Source organism: Cyrtonyx montezumae, unplaced genomic scaffold (assembly GCF_038088225.1).
Source record: "Cyrtonyx montezumae isolate F1298 unplaced genomic scaffold, pur_monq_1.0 scaffold_4, whole genome shotgun sequence".
NCBI lineage: Eukaryota > Metazoa > Chordata > Aves > Galliformes > Odontophoridae > Cyrtonyx > Cyrtonyx montezumae.
In genome coordinates this window covers 14,974,804-14,994,078 of record NW_027072045.1, presented here as the reverse complement: position 1 = coordinate 14,994,078, position 19,275 = coordinate 14,974,804, and positions in this window count along the sequence as shown.

Below are 19,275 nucleotides of genomic sequence, written 5' to 3'. Positions count from 1 at the left end.
ATAGTAAAACTACTGCCCTTTCTCCTGAATTCTAAGAACCACCAGGAAAACAATCAGTCAAAAACAACAACAACAGAACCGCTATCATTTAGCTCACATTTGAGGAGACGGCTTAGGTCATAGGTGATTTGGCATACCCCTCCTAACAGTGTTGATATCAGTCAATACACTAAATGACAGTGCAGTCCTTCTGTGTGAGGGCTTAAATCTCTCCACTCCTTATTCTTCCTGACAGAAAAGTCTTCAGAGTTAAATATTGTAAACCTCTTATCCCGGAATTTCAAGCAATGTATTTCAATGTTGCTGTATTCCATTAGCACCTTAGAGAAGTCAAGAAAGTTGCAAGTCCTTAGCACTGTTCAGATCAAAAAGCAAAACTAAAAGTCACTCCACCCATTTGTACCATTAGTACAATTTTACGTATCATGAGAAACAATCATTCCTAAGGATTTCCCACATTTTATACAGTCATTGGCTACTCTGATTAGCATCTGGTCATATGTTTTTAAATATAGGAGTCAGAGTTTTCTTTATATTACTAAACTGCAGGTCAAGTTCTGGCCTTTTCACTCCTACTATACTGGATTTATATACACCATATACATCCAAAGCATCATTGTAAAAAAGTCTCATTTTAGTGAAAAGAGAATTCACAGATCTCAGCATAGGAGGCCTTTCTTACCTGTAGTATTCTAAATTCTTCCTATGGTCTTGCTCCAGTTTGTTTCAAATGGCATGCAGGAACAAGCAGGCATTAGCCAGTCAGCCTCATTTCACAGCTTTGATCAGTTTGTAAATTACCTTTGAGACAGCTGATCACTCTCCAAGTGGGAAGCTCAGCATCACCAATGATAAATACCTGTATTTTGTGACAAGATCTATTTCCATCTGTGCTGAGACTTCTTAAGAGCACACATGTGGCAACTTGTGAACCACTGCATAATGAATTGGATTGGAGAAACTGAAAAGCTTTTTACTCCTTCTATATACAGAGTGGGCACGATGCCAGACTTGGGATAAGGAAAGATGCCAAGTTTCCATAATTTTGTCATGATTTACTTCTACCCAAACAGAAAATGTGCACTCATACATATATATGTGTGTGAACGTATATAATACATGCTCTGCACTTTTTTACTTCAATTGAAAATGGCGAGATTCAGGATGGTTAATTACTATCTAAACCTATTTTTCAGGAAGAGGAGAGACAAAGTCTCTTCATTCACTTCTACAGCCTTCTATTCCACGGGAGTGGGTCAGTGGCACCAAATCCATACCACCAACTGCTTCCAAATCCCACAAAGCAACCATGGCATTATAAATATCGCCTACGACTTCATGGGATTCATCTGATAAAATTATAGCTGATAAAATTAATAAAGACAAACATATCAGCATGATTAAGAGCAGATGTAGACTTAATTTCAGCCAGACTCACTTTTGTCTTTGCAGATGGATACATGGCCTACATTCATTTCTTCTCCAAAGTGTTTGGGCATATCTACACAGTAAGGCTACATTTTGATTTGGAACAAACCTAGAGCTACATTAACTCTCAGTATGGGCTCAAGCATTAAGGACATACGTTAGTTATTACGTTCTGCCCAGGAAAGCATCACTGTGTGCTCCCCCAGGGGAATGGCACAGGCAGGCAGCTCAGGTTCTACATACTATGTGCTCTGGCTCGTGGTAGTACCTGAGACTCCAGGAGAAAAGGAATGTCAACCCCCCTGTGAAAGGGGAAGAAGGGATGAGCAAGTTATGCTAGGGTATGTGGAGAGAAAATTAGAAAGGCAAAAGCCCAGCTTAAGCTCAACCTGGCCACTGGAGTAAAAGAGAACAAATTTTACCCTCTCTAAAGAGGGATCTGGATAGGATGAATCAATGGGTAGATGTCAGTTGTATGAACTTCAGCAAGGCTGAGTGCTTGTTGGGGCAGTGATGGAAAACAGTTACCTCAAAATTGAGACTGCTATTTAATAGACCTTTCCACTTAAAAATAGTGCATTGCACTGAACATTTTGCACCAACTCTCAGTACGATTCTTTCAGATTAAAAAGAACAAACATTTCCCTCTATTTCTGGTTGGAGATATCTTGAAGAACTGCAGTAAAATGAATGTTCAAAATTATGTGACAAAACACAGAGAAGTGATTGCTGAGCAGTAAAAGCCACACTTATAAACTGAAGCAACCACTGACTTTCAGCAGCACAGGGAAATCTCATAGCTGAAAAGCATCTACAGAAACAAATTAACCCCACTCTTTGTAAATTTGGAATTTTAATTATACCACACCAATGAAATCCATGGTATTATTGAAAACACAGACTGAAAATACTTCACGGTCACTTCTTATATACAGGAACCTTTGCTATGAAGAAAAGGAGAAAAGAAAAGAAATGGAAAAAAGAATGCTTCTAAGTAGGCTGAGGATATGAGGAGGAGGGAGTGTGGATGGGTGGGACCCAGATGGAGTGTCTCTTCTCTTTAAAATTTGTTGCACATGCCAGCATTTGACAAGCCAGTGGTATTGTTCAGGGCAGATCTTATTAATTACTGTTTAGTAGGTGGCAGATGATAGCGCCCACAACTGCAATTGTCATTGTGTCACCAAACATCTCATTTCATACACTTGCCAAAGCAGTGGTTTTTATATGAAAAAATGGTTGCACAAGAAATAAGCAGATATCTGTGATGACCTACAAGGACTGCCAAGGGAATCTGCTTCTCTTAGGTTCTATACCCTGTAATTTTCAATGACCTAAGAGCAACCCCTTCTATCCCACCTTGTTTCTTGAACTAACGGATCTTGCATCAGGGACAATATACTTCACCATTAGATACACACAATAAGCTTTCATTTACAGAAACATGTACTGTTCATATAGCAAATATTACTCCACAACACTGGAATCTAGAGGCATAAATCGTAGTACATGATAATTCTGAATGCTGTTGTTACAATTTCTAATGTTTTGAACTGGAAAGTTTATATATAGAAAAAAAAAAGAAAAAACCCAACACATGAACTCCACTGTCTTCCCCTGAAAGCAGATGGAAAGAGAAGTCATGTCAACATATACTGATGGAAAGCACATTCAAATACTTTGGGGAAAAAGCTCAGGAAGTGAGTTAGGATGGTTTTTTTTTTTTTACTGGCCATGCCAGTGGCAGTCTGGGTTATCTGCAGCAAACATACCTGTGAGATGTGCCCAGAGAAATATCAGTCTTTTCCAGCCCACTAACTCATAAACATAATTCTAGTCAGTAATACTGATTTTTCACATGTCTATGCCAGGCTTCTTTGCTCAGCCCTTCTGTCTTACACATAGCAAATGGCTTCTGCCACTGATGCATTCAAGTCCAGGATCAAGTCAGTATGTGTTATCGATTAAAGACAGCGTGCCCCACGGGAATGAAATCTAAATGGACCTCATGAGCAAACCTCAGCATGGCCTTGTTTAGCATGCTAGAGGAAATAATAATTTCTAATACTGATAACATTTCTCTGGAAATTCTTGTCTCTTTAATTTCAGGAGCAAAACTAATACAAAATACTAATGAGAGTTTGCTGCTTCAATTTTGTGACAATAGGTCTTCTGGAGATAAATCACAGAGTCATACAAGTTGTATGATCTGGACTGCAAGTGGATTCCAGTTTTTGAATTCTTAATCAAACTAGACATTCACCAATTACTTGCAGACCAGATGGGATGAGGCAGGAATTTAATTGGCTGAGAGCTCATAGCCTGGGAACTATCTGTTGTATTCACCTTTTTATTGCTAAGCTGTTCTTCCAGTTCTCAGCATGTTTTTCTGCTGTGTTCCAGGAACAACAAGAAAGATCTATTGCATACTCAACAAATGAATTTTTCCATGCTTGTAACCTAACCCCATAAAACCTCAAAAAAGTCAAGCTGGTGGCCAGTGATTTCACTGATATTTACAGAGTGCTGCTTAGATTCTGGTAAGCACTTTCTTTACAGCAAATTTGTTGCTGAAAGAACATCACATTCTTGAACAACATCACATTCAAGCTTGTTCTTTGTCATGAGATCCACACATGCTGCTGCTGATGCCTGCTTTTACTCCTTCAACACACTGCCACTTCCAGAATCCCGTGTTGCAGAAACAGAACTGTGAGGCTGACTTTTTTTCAGGCAATGGTGTTTCATGCAATACAATTAGTGTCTCATAAGAGAGTGAAGGATGAGAGAACAGTGTGCCAATACCAGCTGCCTCATTACAGCACACACTGTGAATATAATTCGACTTACATCCTCCTTAGCTTCTTGCTTCACTTGTAATTTGATAAGAACAACTGTAAACTTCCAACTGAACCTGACTTCTCTTTCAGGTCCTTTTGTTCTGGCATCATTTCCTTTTATTTCAGAGGCAAAAGCAGCCCCTTTGATATCGTGGGTGGGAGAAACACGACTCCACTGCTGTTGCTATCCAGATACATTTAAAAACAGTTCTACATCTCCTCAGTATTTATTAAGTTGTTCCATACTTTTGTCTATACAAACGTGAGCATTATACCGAGATCAACATCTATAATGGTTTAACAGCACAGTGATTTCACAAGTCTGCTTACAAATGAAGGGCTGATATATTTTAAAATATTTTTTCTTTCTCTTCCTTGGTACTGAAAGGTGTTTTTGGAAATCTACACATAGGAAAAAAAAAAGTAAAAAACAAGCAAGCAACAAACAACCAAGTGGACAAACTGAAAATAATTTTGTTTTTTAAACACAAGGAGACATTTAACCCATCTTTGGTCATAGTAGGCCAAACAAAATATGTTGAAAAACAAAGCAGAGAGATTGGAATTTTATGCAGATAATCCATACCTTCAAACAAACACAACCTGTAAAATCTATAAAGATTGCAGATCCCACAATGAAACTGTAAAGAAGAAACTTCATGTGATTTTTCTGAAGAGAGAATCACTATCTCAGAATTATCTCAGAAACATATAAAGAAAAAGTACAAAGAAGTTTTAAGTGAGAACACAAATGATAATAGCTTTAGATCACTGGGCAGAAGACAGAGACACAATAAGCAGGGCTTTTATCCCCTTTGTTAAAAACTATCTGAACAATGACAAGGTAATATTGACTTTTTTTAATGGCACATACCAAAGATGAAAGGCATGATTTTTCATATCACGCTGGTGGATTATGAAAATACAAAGCCAAACCAGAGGAAGACAAGAAAGACATTCAGAAACAATAGGCTGTGAACTATGAGAGTGCAAATTAGGAAGAAATTCCGGAGTGTCTCTGTGGCTGACCCATTTTCTAAGACAGACAAACAATCTGAGATTAAAAATGATACCCCAGTGCAGCACAGGGCCTGAACAGCAGCAGAGTGCTCAGGGTTCTTGTCAGCATCCTCCAACCCACGTGGTGGAATCTCCCAGCACATCACAGCAAGGAAGCAGTGGGTGCTGTCTGCCCACTGTGCCAGTGCTGCCTTGTTCCTTTCCTTTGCATAGCTGGGTTTCAGCCTTACTTCTGTCTGTTTTACTGTGGTGAGTATCTGGCAGAAGACATGAGAACGCATTTTTTAGACACCTAGTTTGATTTGCATTGTGTAGGGAGTTCAGTCACTTAATTCAAGGCTGCAACTGCATGTTATGACTTGATGTCAAAGTTGCACATTGTAACACTGAGTCTTAGCTGCATTCTGCTTGGAAATTTAACCACAGTCTGCAAGTGTTTTGGTTCTCTATTTGTACAATGGGTATTTGTAGAGTAGTATTATCTAACATCACATGAAAGAACAAAAGCATTAATAGTGAGATGCTGAAAAGGAATGGAGCTGCATTAATGCCTTCAATAGATGACAATCATACTGAAGAACGGCTGCTGATTTAGCAATGTGTAAGGTACACACTGGTAAAGTAAAAGGAGAAATATTTCTTTTTACAGAGCCTGTGCTTTTCATTTCTCCACATCTCCAAGTGCTTCCATTCACTTCTTACAGTGCAAAGTTCACTAACATCTGTGTGGAAATCTTTGTGGTTGCTGTTTTGCTGTTCAAAAGCACTTTCCATTCTTGTCAAATGGTTTATGAAATTGAAGACAGTCATCCACTCAGGTGCTCCTTCCTCCGCACTTCGTTTTGCAAGTGCTGATCTGTTGCACTTGCATCTGGAATTTCTTTATAGGCTATGGTTAACACATGTTTTTCTCCAGCTGGGAATTGGACATGTCTGCTAATGTCACTCAGATGCTCATTTACTCCTACATGAAGTTCTCTTGGATTTTTTCCAAAGCAGCATGGTTATCATCATCTCATGTTGCCTTGTACAAAGGCCTGGGTAGGTCCTCTGTTGGCAAATGCTATACAGCTGCACGGACATCATTGAACTGATCTGTACTCAGAGGAAATTGATAGCTGTTTTCCCAAGCATTAGATGCCATTTTACTTGTTCCCATAAACTGCTATGTGGTAGATCCAGTCCACATACAGGATAAAAACTAGAAAAGCATGGCTTTGTTTGTTTGTTCTGGAGAAAGCATCAAGCTAAATAATAATAATAATAATAATAATAATAATAATAATAATAATAATAATAATAATAATAATAATAATAATAATAATAATAGTACAGAGTTACAGAGAAGAAGAAACAACCTTTCATCCTGCAATCCTTTCACTATTTTTCATGGGATATGAACCAGGGCTGTCAGTGAATTTCAATGGCTTCTGACATAAATGTAAAGAGAGATTACTGTATGCAATGCCTGGTCTGATAGCAGTGTTCAGTGCTGCAGGGGCCACAGGGCAAAGCACTGAGAGAGGTTTTTTAAATGGCTGGATGTAACCCCAGTGCTGTGGTCTGAAAAAGAGAGGATAATCAAATTTCATGCTTCAGGACATGAGCTGATTATTTTCTGAGCCCCGCAGGGTACCACACCCTCTCCAGCACCCAGCTTTCTGCTGGATGCTTTGCAAAGCCTTCAGCGTGATTCTCCAGAGGCACAGCTGAAGAGAAGAGACTAATTTACAAAGGAGGAGGAAAATATACTCTGATCAGTCTTGGTATTCTCTTCCAATCCTAAGGACAAAGTATCTATGATGTTCTAAAGCTTGTTTCTGAACAAACTTCACTAGAAAACAAGAATGCTACGGATGAGTGTGTTTGTGTGTGTGGTGGAAGGTTGTGCAATTGTGGCTTTTTTTCAAATTTTTTTTATTAATGTGAAATATTGTTTAATGTGAAATGTATTTTCTATGCACAGAATCCAGGCATTTTAAAAGATCAAAGTGAAGCAATGTTGTTCAATTGCTGAAACAATATTTCTAGAAGCCTAATCACTATTTTTTTCCATTTCCAATAGCAATTTTCTAGATTTCACTTTTTCATTCCAATAAGACAGGAAAAGAACAGGGAATTAACAGTTTTATTGCAGGATAGAAAAACAAATCTTTCTGTTATTTCTGCACTTGTGAGAAGACAAATACAGCTACTGACACACAAGAGAGAGGGTCAAGGCTGCAGTCTGTTGGGTACCAGCAGATCAGATTGTTGTACAGGGAGAGTGAAGAACAACTGGAACATGCTCTACTTCTGTGGAGACACTGTTGCTCCTGGACTTGAGTGGAATTCTTGTCTGAAGTCAGCATCTTTTTGAAAGAGCTGAGTCAAAAAATATTTCTCAGACAAATACAGTTTTAATCAGTCCTAGAAATACAGCAGCATCTTTGCTAACAGCCTTGATTCACAAACATACTGACATTAAAAATAAAAGCTAGAGTTGTCCAACCTACTTCTTAGACATATACACTGCAGACAGCTGAGCTGGTAGAAATCAGCATCTCTACAAATGACAGCTTGGTACATCAAGGAAATCAACAGGAATTTTGGTTTTCTTTGCTATATCAAACTAACCTATGACAATACAGTGGATGTTCAAGGATCAGCTAAGCTACTAATATACTGTGGTGTGAGGGCTCTGCAAGCAGTAAGGAAATTCCATGCAAGAGAAGTGAAGCAAAACTAAGCAAAAATAATCTATAGCCTCAACATAAGAGTCAGGACTCCACAAGAAGAAGGATCTGGTAGACCTGTGTCTGGTAACATAAGCAATTCAGTACTAAACAAAGCCGATTTCCTTCTTTTGACTATAAAATATGAGGGCTGCTCTGAAAATAATACCTCCTGTTTTACTATACTGATCCAAACATCAGGTGGATGTTGGTGGGATGGCAGTAGAGGTTAAACCTTTGTGCCACCATTCTGTTATATTTCGTTGACATGTGACAGATGGCAGCAGAGGGAGTCTGATGCAATGGCTTGTGACATGGGAGTGTTTGTGCAGCAAAGGTGTGTCACTAAATTCCTCCATGACAAAAAAATTTCACCTATTGAAATTCATCAATGCTTGCTGAATGTTTATGGAGACCAAACAGTGAATGCAAGCACTGAGAGGCAGTGGGTGGCTCTTTGCATCTGCTGCAGTTTCCATGGAAATAAATAAGAGGCATTATTTTCTGAGCAACCTATGTATAAACTCTTGTCCAATCTCTTTTCTCATTTGATGTGGGAGAAAACAATGCAATAGAAACAAACCACTTTAAGTCAATGTGGATAACTTCTAAGGAGATAAGAGTAGTATGTGATTTTTTTTAAGAACTGGACTGTTCTAAAGATACTGCTGACATGCAGTGCCAGAACAAGGCTTGCAGGCTTTTCCATGGCAGGCATTAATAAGTGCCAGAGACACAAAAGGAGGTACTTTTAACATTTGGAGTATTTCTCAGGTTCTTTTCTGAATCACTTTGAACTTCAGAGGCAGCAATCTCTTGCTAGGTCTCAATGCTGATCAAAACAGGCTAAGTGCGACATTGTGCGAGTAGTTTCCATTTCAAAGCAGCATCGATTTGACTCTGCCTAAGTAAATCTAGTAAAACACTAGAACATCTTGTAAAAGTTGTAGAGAAGAGAAGCCTGTCATTCCATTTCACATTCCTTCTGTACTGCCCTCCAAATCTCTAATTGAGATCTGTCCCCAAAGTCTGTCACAATGTCTCCATAGCCCCCTAGACTCTGCAGGAACAAGAAGCTCAGGTCCAACTCTCATGGACTCCAGCAGAGGCCGGAAAGGGTCAAATACGGGTCTAGCTGTCAGTAAGTCTGATTTCACATAAATAAACTAGTATTGACATTTAATCACTACTGAGGTGAACACAGTTCATATGTTTCCCCTACAAATCTCTTCTGGGTAAAGTCAGAATTTCCAGAATTTTTGTTGTTTGGACAAGAGAAGTGGCAGACTACATGATCCTTCTCATCGTTATGTGCCAGGAAAGGATCTTGGTGAGAGAAAGGAGAGGAGACATCTGTGGTAAACATGGTTTGGAATAAGTTTCTGCTAAGAGCCTCTGGCAAAAGATGAGAGCCTTCCACCACAATATCATTATTTCCAGTTAGCAAATTCAGATTTCATGACTGCTCTCAAGAGACCGCTGTCCTGCTACCATGAATCACCACCATCACTAAGTGAACTTCTGCAAGCCCAACAGCAAGCCTGTTCCTTGCATTCAAGCAGAAAATAAGGTTTCATTAACCACTATTCATGTCAAAGCTGCTAGCAAAATTAGTGCAAGTCTTACGCATTTCTTTGTTGTAAGGTCTACAAAAGCATATCTTTATTCTAACCTGCTCTCTACCATTCCATTTGCTCCCTTAAACGTTTTCCTTACTACTTAAGGAGCCCACAGCTCCAACATCATCACACTGGAGTAAATTGTCAGTGCACACAATTCCTCTCCCTAGAGGCTTTTACATAGCCTTTTCCCCCAAGGAATCCCACCTTTTCTTTTCTCTCTCTTTAAAGTCTCAGAATCCTTCATTCCCTTTCTTCCTAATCAGAGTCCTTATTCCTTATCTCTTTTATCTTCCCCTCGTGTATAGATGTTCCCCTCCTTCCCATTATCTGTCTTTCCTAAACTTAAGGAACAGACTTTTGCTCCTCTTCCTACTCTAGCTTTGCCCTGACAGAACAAATCTGTTCCTTCCAAGGCCTCATTAGCTGGATTGCAACCATCTTTTCCATCTTTGTCTTCTCACAAACTCCCATAACATTACAGAATCTCTGGTGAGATCTCTGTGTTTTTCCCATCACTCTCAGCATATTCTGCCCTGGGCCCTGTGAACCTGCTTGAGAGATGGACTGCTGCAGCATTTTCTTGGAAGTTAAGTATAGGTAGGGGTCTCTAACAAAGTGTTTTCATGCCAGGGGATGAACCAGCTGCCCTCCTCACACTCCCTCCTTCTAAGCTCTGCATTTCAGAGGCCATTTCCTACAAAACTGATTTGGAACTATTTGCAAATGCTTCTGGCAAAGGCAAGAGATAAATGCTATACTTTTCATCTGCATGGACTAAAAGATGAGGTACACTTCTACATGTGTGCCTGTCTTTGGCTCCTTCCAGAACTGGCACAAGGACCTGGCATCATGCTTAGTTCTCAGTCCCCACAGAACCTCTGCTGATGCAGAGAGATGTAGCAAGGCAGCCACATGGCTTTTGTTTATTTCTCTTTTATCAGTCTCTGTCATAAACCTCTCCCACTCCACAAACAATTGAAGTCAAAGAATTTCATCTAAGTCTTTCCATCTCTTATTTTCAAAAGCTCTGCTCTCTCAACACTGTCCAGCAGACCCACAGACTGAGGCTCCCCTGGGTCAGCCGCCAGTCTTCATAACTACTGGCCTATTGCAGGCCCAGCATCAAAAGTGAGCTCAGTGCTGTAGGGTGGCAGGGCAAGGATGATCTGGCTTCTCTGGAGCCTGAGGTACACCCAGGAAGCATTAGATAAGGACTATTCTAAAAGAGAACTTCAGACATTTTAAGAAGAGTGATCATCTTTGCCAGGAAAACTAAAATAAGTTTTTTGAATTTGTGCTGCAGCAAGTACAGACTCTGTTTTTTTTCTTTTTTTCTTTTTGAAGTGCCTTAAAACATTCCAAAGCATTTATCTACCACCATATGATTATATGAATCTTTGTACTCCAGTTTCCATTTTCTTTTTATTTTCAACCAAGTGTTTCAGATAAGACCAGGCAGAGAAAAACACGAAATGTTTTCTTTTCTGGATGCTGAAATGTTTTGATTGAAACAGTGATGTTTCTAAATATAACTTTTTTTCAGAAATATCATTATCAGTGTGGGTTTTTTCAGCTGTTCATTTACTTTGCAGTGAAACTAAGTGTTAACCTTTTCAGCTTGTTATAACAAGGCACTATGACTAAAAGAATGGAATAATCAGACAGAACACATTTCCTCTGCCTTATGTTTTTAAATCCTTCTATACATCCGACCAAGAGTATTCACATTATAGGCTAAAACCAATGTGAAAATTAATGAGGATGCTTATTAGGTAAATTGTGCAATTCTGCATGCACATTTTTCAGTACATACTCACAAACTCTGATCATGTTAAAACTACAGTGGGGTTAGTATTGGGTTCTTTAATGGACTAAGTCAATACTTAAATCAATGTTTTACTACTGAGGCACCAGATTGGGCTGCTGTGGGCTGGCTTTTTCTCAAAACCACATTCACCAGTGTTTCTGAACAGTTCACAGTCATGAGGATTTATCCTCATACTATTTGCCAAGGGAATACTTAACCCATCCTGAAGATGTGAAGCAATCCACTTATGGTCAGAAATTTGATTCCTTTCTCTGGAATCCAAGGCCAGACTCCACTCATAATTCCTTCTGTTCTCTTTTGAACAGGTTTCAGATCCCAAACTTCTTTATGTCACATATTTTACCCATTTTAAAAAGTGAAATTGAGAAATCTGGGCAGTATGTATCTGAAAACATTTATCTGTCTTTTAGTAACTACTGTGATTGGTGCACTGAGTCACTGAGATTCTCTTGTGTATGAGTAATTACTGCACATTGGCTTGACCCTGCCAACAGCTGGGATGTGGGGTAAGAGGGAAGACAAAATGTCCTCCCCTGAACCTGCTCACCATCCCTGGTGAGCCTGCTCTCCTTCCCTGGGAGCACCTGTTTTACCTTCTGAACAGGGCAGTAACAGAAGCGAAGCAGCCATGGCTGCAGCAGAGGGAGCCGTCCTACCGGCTATGGGGAGCCTGGTGCCAGGGTTCCGTCCCCTGCTAACTATGATGGAGCACTTCCATAACGAAGTTCAGCACTGACACCCTTCATCAGCTGCATTATTTCTGTTGTTCTAAACTATCTAGACTGCTAGTATCCACCGGCTCTAACGAAGGACTGATTTTTGCTGAATATTGTATAACTCCTTACCCTTCCACCTGTACAAATAGATGCCATGAATAAGGGGACATTTTTTATCTTTCAGAAGTCTATCCTGCAAGAGAATCCCTTAACACTCAAGTGCCTGACGTCCTAGGTACCAGCTGTCAGACAGCAGCCCAGAGATGTGTAACATCTCTTACAGACATCTCTTAGAGCTGTATGTTGACATTGTACTACATAACCAAACTGGGTTCTGCAGATGTTCACCTGCCCATGGGATGGCTTTCTTCATGCAAGGGCCTGTGCTATATGGAAAGCTGCAACTTATTTTGCTCTTAGGACTGTGATTTACTAGTACCCCTATGTGAGAAAGGAGAAAGAAGATGACAAAGACAGGGCCTCCAAGAAGCTCATCTTTGATGCATTGCACTTGATCTGCAATAGCAACAAAGTGAGTGAACTGCAGAATATAAAAGGGAGGAAATCCTTCCAGTTCTTCATGAGATCCTTTATCTTTTGTTTCTCTAATGTATTAGCTTTTTTCAGGTCTGTTAATTCTTCATCTGCAGAAAAAAAAAATGGAGAAAGAGCACTTTGTGGAAACTGTGAAACAAAATATCTTCCTATTCCTTCTAAACACTGCTTTAAAATTTATCTTCAGTGTCAGAGAGCAAGCCTGCAGTCAGGGAGATTCCGCAGTCCAATGTATCCTGGCCTACACAAAGCACAATGCTGCAGAGATGAGGAGCCCCACTCCTTCCTTACATGGAAAATACTGAAAGCTAACCCCTGAAGGATGGCACTCAGCCTAAAGAATATGTAGGTGCTGAGAGTACCTACAGACAGGGTTTTTTTGTTGTTAGAGTAGATTAAGTACTAGAAAAGCAAAGTGCATTAATTAAGTTCCTTGCTCACCAGGACTGGCTTTTTCCACCACTTCCACATAAAATCAGGGGCCATACTGCAAGCAGTACGTTAAGAACAATGGATTCATCTTTGTCTATTCATATGTAGTACAGCTGATGCTATTAAACTGTGATATCATCAACTGATAAGAATCAGCTCTTGGATAAAAAACAGTGGGTTCAAGCCAGGACAGAAGCAAGATAGAAACACACTTGGGAAGTAGTTGGGGAGACATTCCTCTTCATTGAGGTACTGCCACTTCAGCATACTTCTGCATCTCCTCCTGCCTCTGGGCAGCAAAACACTACCGGTGGCCAAGAATAGTTTTTCTATATCATAAGCTGGATGGTAGGATGTCTCGTTCCTTCCTGGAACCATCAAAGCACAATAATCCAGGATTTTTTCTGCACTGTTGAAATACCTGTGACCAAAAGCACATGGGCCACCCAGGAGCTCCAGCTGAATCAACAAAGCATAGCAACTTGCATCTTTCATGTTAAGGGAAGGATAGATGATGACACACAGTGCACTGGAGTTTCTTGCTATAGATTGGCACTACATGGACCCACTTTAAGGCCCTGACTGTGATCTGAAATGGTTCAAGATATAAGCTATTTACTGATAACTAGTGGTAGCAGCTATCAGTTAGGCTTTGCAGAGGGAATAAACCAACCCAGCAATCCAGCGTTTACCATGGTTTTCTGAGAGGGTCCAAATATGTTCTGTTCTGTGGTGAACTGGAATCATGTGAAAATTTTAGATCTTATTAATCATGAAAAAGAAGAGATGTGAAGAGACTTCTGTTAAAAGACTGAATTATTTGCCAATTTTAATTAAATTTGGCAATATGTTTAGCCTGAAACAGGTACAGATGAAAAAAATCAGGACATTTGAAACATTTTTATTTGCTTAAAAAAATAAATAGTAGTTCTGTTATTTTTCACTTCTGAAAGTTACTTTTTCAATTGACCTAAAGGGTTAAACACTTCAAGCTAGATTAAGATTTTACAAACAAATAAATATTATATGTTTATTGCACAGCCTCTGGGCACTGGATGTTCAGAATGTGCTTTACTTTTTTCCCCACCCTTTCTGATCTGTTCTCTCAATCTGTAGCATTTTTGTCCCTTGATTGTGAACAATAGCACCAGCAATCCACATACTTCCTGTTTCTTACCACCTATAGAAAAGGTAAACCACAGAAATTCCCACATGCACAAAATAAATACAAAATATATCCGCTTGATCACATATTTTTCTAATAGCTTTTTGGCTTGGTTGCCTTAGGCTGAATTATTAATCTAAAAAAGGGCAGACCCTAGCTGAAATGACAAATTGCTGGGCTGTACAGCTGGATTCCCATCTCAGGTTGATGTAAATCTGGAGTGATTCTGTTGGAGTCCAAGAATCATTCCAGGGACACCACACTTATGCAGCTGGTGAAGCACAATTGTGCACTTACGGCTTTGGGAAGCCTGGCTCCTCCCCTCCTCTGAGAGAAAAGAAAACAGAAAAGCTGGGCAAGTTGCACAGTTTCCTAGCAGTTACCTACACTATTAAGATGATGTTCAAAGACAACAAATCATCAGTCAGAGGTGTTCCAGTTTGACATAAATCAGAGAACTCAAAAGATGAAGATGACACAAGTATTTCACCTAGTTTTTCCTGCAAAACACAGTAAGTTTCACAAAATGAAACCTCGACCCTTTCAGAGGAGTTCTGGACAGCCAAATGGCTCTTCCTTCATCAACCAAGTAGGCAGCTGACATTCTACTGGCATTTACAAGTCTGTCATCCCAACCCTTACTCATTTCCTAAGATGTTTACATGTTTGATGTAACCATTCTTCCCCATTATCAGAGAAAAGTTATACATGTAGATGCTCTCATCTCACTCCTCACAGTATTATTTAAAGCCAGATTCCCACTATACTTCATTAATTTACTACTGTTGTGATACTGTGTAACCTGGAACAGACACTCAAGTTTCATGGAACATTTACGTACGTTATTTACATCAATCTCTGTTCAGCAAAAATGTCAACATATGCTTAGTTGTAAGTATTCACTCAGAACCTCTGCAGAGCACAAAAGGAGTGCTGGAACAAGGCCTGCCTCCAGCACTATTTATACAGATAGAGACAGTTCTAGCACGGCTCCTGGTTATTCATGGTGATTCATATCACAGCAGAGCTTTACTGTTAATCCTCTAGCTTTCCATAGGAGAAAAACATTAACTGTGCCATCTAGATTTAAGGCAACATTTAAAAACTAGCAGCAAGTCAGAGCATATGCTTTGTGTACCGGTTCTTCTTTTAGTCTTATTTGGAAGTTCAGCTCTGACTGAGGCCCAGCCAGTGAATGCTGCCCTTTTGCCTCTCTGTCTGTTGGCATCTCAATGAGATCATCAAGCCTCTGCCACTTTCCAGTGGCTCACACACATTGCAAGTGCACTGGGTGAAACAAGTTGCTCCTAGCCAGGTACACACAGTGTTTTGTGGAGGAGGTGGTCAGACTGCTGGTACCCACTGAAGAATGGACTTAGGGACTTACTGTGTATCAGCCTTATGCTTGAAAATTTTTTTTTTCTTCTAGTGTAACCCTGCTTGCTTAGTTTGAGCAAGCAATCCTACAGATTTGCAAGCATGCTGTTCTCTTCAGTAAGGTAAGCTCAGCATACATTTCAATGTGATTTTCAGGAGTTCGAAGGAAGAGCTTCAAGCCATTCTTTTTTGCTCAGATTTGATATTAATCTGTCACACTTGAAAAAGACTGTGTATAAACAGTTACATTCCTGTACAAAGTTGTACCCACAGGGAAATAAAAACTAAGTTTCATCATTCCTAATAAATAACTTCCACCCATAATTCCCTTGAAGACCAGTGGGTTTTAGTAATCTGAGTATTTCATTATATAAAGCTGAACCTTTAATACATTAAACTTAAAGCAAAGCTCTTTAACCAGTATCTTAAACATTATTTACCATCTCATCCTTAATTCTGTTTCTAAGCATAAATAAAGCGTATTCTGTTGGGCAATAGATATCCTACAAGTTCCTAATTAATCACAGATCAACAAGTAAGCAGGATAAAATGACTGCAATGTCTCCACCTTGGAAGCAGCTTTTTGCTTCATTTAGTTATAGAAAAAGTTGATGACAGTATCTCACCTTTAATCAGTTCTCAGATAACACCTTTACCCCAAGTCTTAAGTCACACAGAATTCTTGGTGTTACCTACTACACGCCTCTTGTGTGCAGAAATTGAACTTGGTGATTCTTACGTGTTTCTGGGGCTGCAGTCCTGAAGACATGAAAACTTCAATAGTAATTAAAGTTTGAAAGAATCTGTTGCTCATTGGGAAGATGGACTAAACATGCTCTCTTTTCAATTTCTTTGTCAATTCACAAAAAATTCAAAGAACAGATCAAAATAGCTTTAATCCCAATGGAAAATGTCACAACAGGTTGTCTTCACAACTCACTGCTGCCCTTGTCATACATAGCCCCTGTTCTCCCACACTCAGTCCTATCAAGTTCCCATTCGCCCTCCAGCCAACTATCACTGATGGCAGAGGGAACTGATGGAGGTTCTCCGAACACTGAGCTCACTGATAGCAGCAACTGCCAAATCCTGACTCTCCTGGAAACACAGAGCAAGTGTTTGCCTTCACAGCTGCCATTTCTTAGGAAAGAGACCAGTGTGTTCCATAGCACCAACTACATCCCTACAGTGATTTCTGCAAAAGCAAATCTTAAGAAATTGGCTCTCTGACTGAGAGGTGATGTAATTTCAGGCTCTGACTTTAGAAATTCTTAAAACTGAAATAAATGAACAATCCCAAATCCATATAGGATTTTGGATTTTTCATCTTAGTAAAAGCTGCAGCTGCTCAAAATTCTTCTGCAGTCTTGAAGAGATTTATAGATCCATAACTATGGAGAGGATTGAGTAACTACATGGAAGAGAAACTCTGTGGCACCAGCAGCTATTAAGAGTGGATTTCCTGAGATGTAAAGAAGAACACATCTCCCAGCATCAGGGCTAGTCTGATTTTTCAAATGCTCACAGACAACAATACAGATGGTCAGGACACAGAAAAATGCCACCAGTTGTCATGTGTGGTACTTTTTTTCCATTTGCCAGGAAAGAAAAAGCAAACAGCACACAGTAGTAAAGAAAACAATACTGACTTACTGCTCACATGCAGATTCCAACAAATAATAATGAGGCATGAGATGACATGGAATAAGCACAACAATCCCTGCTGGCTTTAAATGACTAGTTGCATGATAAATATAACAAACACACGTATCTATATATGTATACATAAATGCATGGTGGAAAAAGAATTGTCATTCAATTGCATTACACAGCAGAACAAGTAGCAGCATCTCACACTGGAAAGGATGCCAACAAGTGTCCTAAGTGACTTCTAAGATGGTTTCTGCTGACTCCGTGCATGATCTCTGCCCCTGTCAGCCTGCCTGCAATGGGTTGCTTCCAGCAGTCAGAACAGAGAAAGCCAGCCTCAGCACTCTCAGAGCATAGGGTGGCACTGAGCTTCAGAGAGCAGTGTGCTGCAGAACAGAGCTCAAAGTGCCCCATAACTTAAACCATGGAGCATGGAAACTGCCTGGTGTCTCATGCTGTACTGTAAACTACACCCTTGCTAAAAAAGCAGCTCTAACCACTGTAGTAGGTAGTTGAAGTTGCCAAATAATGTCGCAGGGGAAGGATGGCAGATGGAGGGAGACAAGGGAAACTTACCAGTTAATACAAACTAACTAAGATCTGGAAACCAAGAATATCATTCTCTTTTTGCTCCCAGCATATGCTGATTCTTTTCATAACAGGTTTTTGTCAAAATCTCAAAGTGCAGCATTGTTTCAAGTGACATATTTCATAAATATCTATTTGGAATCGTTTTTTCCAGGAAGACATTTTTCTTCTCCTTCCCTTCAAAACTTGTTTTCACCTAGAAGCAACTCTTTGCTTGAAAGGTAATTTTATGTCATAAAATTAAATTATGGAACATCTCAGAAGGTTCTGAAAAAATAAATACATGTCCCGTCTTACCAGTAACATTTTTATGTCAGGGGGCAAAATATGTTTTGGTTTATGTAAAACACCCTAAGAAACTAAACAAATAATTTACAGGCCCAAGCAGATCTCATTTCTTTTTGCAAAGTGTCCTACAGTCCTGGTTTCAAGAAGGCAAATGGGCTTCTTTAGGAGGCAGTATACAGTGCTAGCTGCTATCATGCATTAATCCCAGCATACCTGAACCCTGACAACTGTATTTTATAAGTGGATCTTTATATTAGATCTTTGTGAAACCACAGAAACTCTTTCCCTTCCAAAGCTCAATAAACAGCTTAGTCAAGGTTTTGACTATCTGCTTCATTTAATTATATATCCCTTGATTTATGGTTCAGGAAAGGCCGTAAATGAGGACATCACATTTGCAATCCAACCTCAAAATGTTTTCAAAATCAGCAACAAAAATCCTCACAAGAAGTCTTATGAAAACAATCCCCCGGGGAGCCAGATGCAGCACAGCCTAGCTGGTTTCTGTGTTTACTGAACAGGAGAGATGAATGGCTGACTTTGATTTTTTCATAGGTGTGCAAATAAGGAGCATTAAACTTGCTTATCCTAAAGTGTTTACCTTAATCTGTCAGTGCTGGGAGCCGAACACGAGGCCCTGTGCCCCAGGAGAGGCATGTGCCAGGAGATATACGGCTGAGTTAATGTGGCTTGGCAGCACTACATGGTACCAGAAAGGCAGGCTATCAATTCACAGAAGTAGTAGGCAGCAGAAGTCATAAACCAGTTTCTAGATGCACAGTCAACCCATCTCGGTCAGAAATAAGTCTCCAGTTAGCAGATAAAACAACAACAAAATGAGAGGCAAAAATCTGAAGAAATCCACACCAAAGTCCTGCTCCCAGTACACCCGAATGCAGGATACCATCCACCTAGATCCACAGGAAGTTGTGCACTTTGTCATACCACCCCTACATACAGCTGGACAAGAAAAATGCCAGATAGGAATAATCTCAAATAATTAAGCTCATGAATAGCAATTTCAAAAGAAGCTCTGGGGTATGGAATAAACA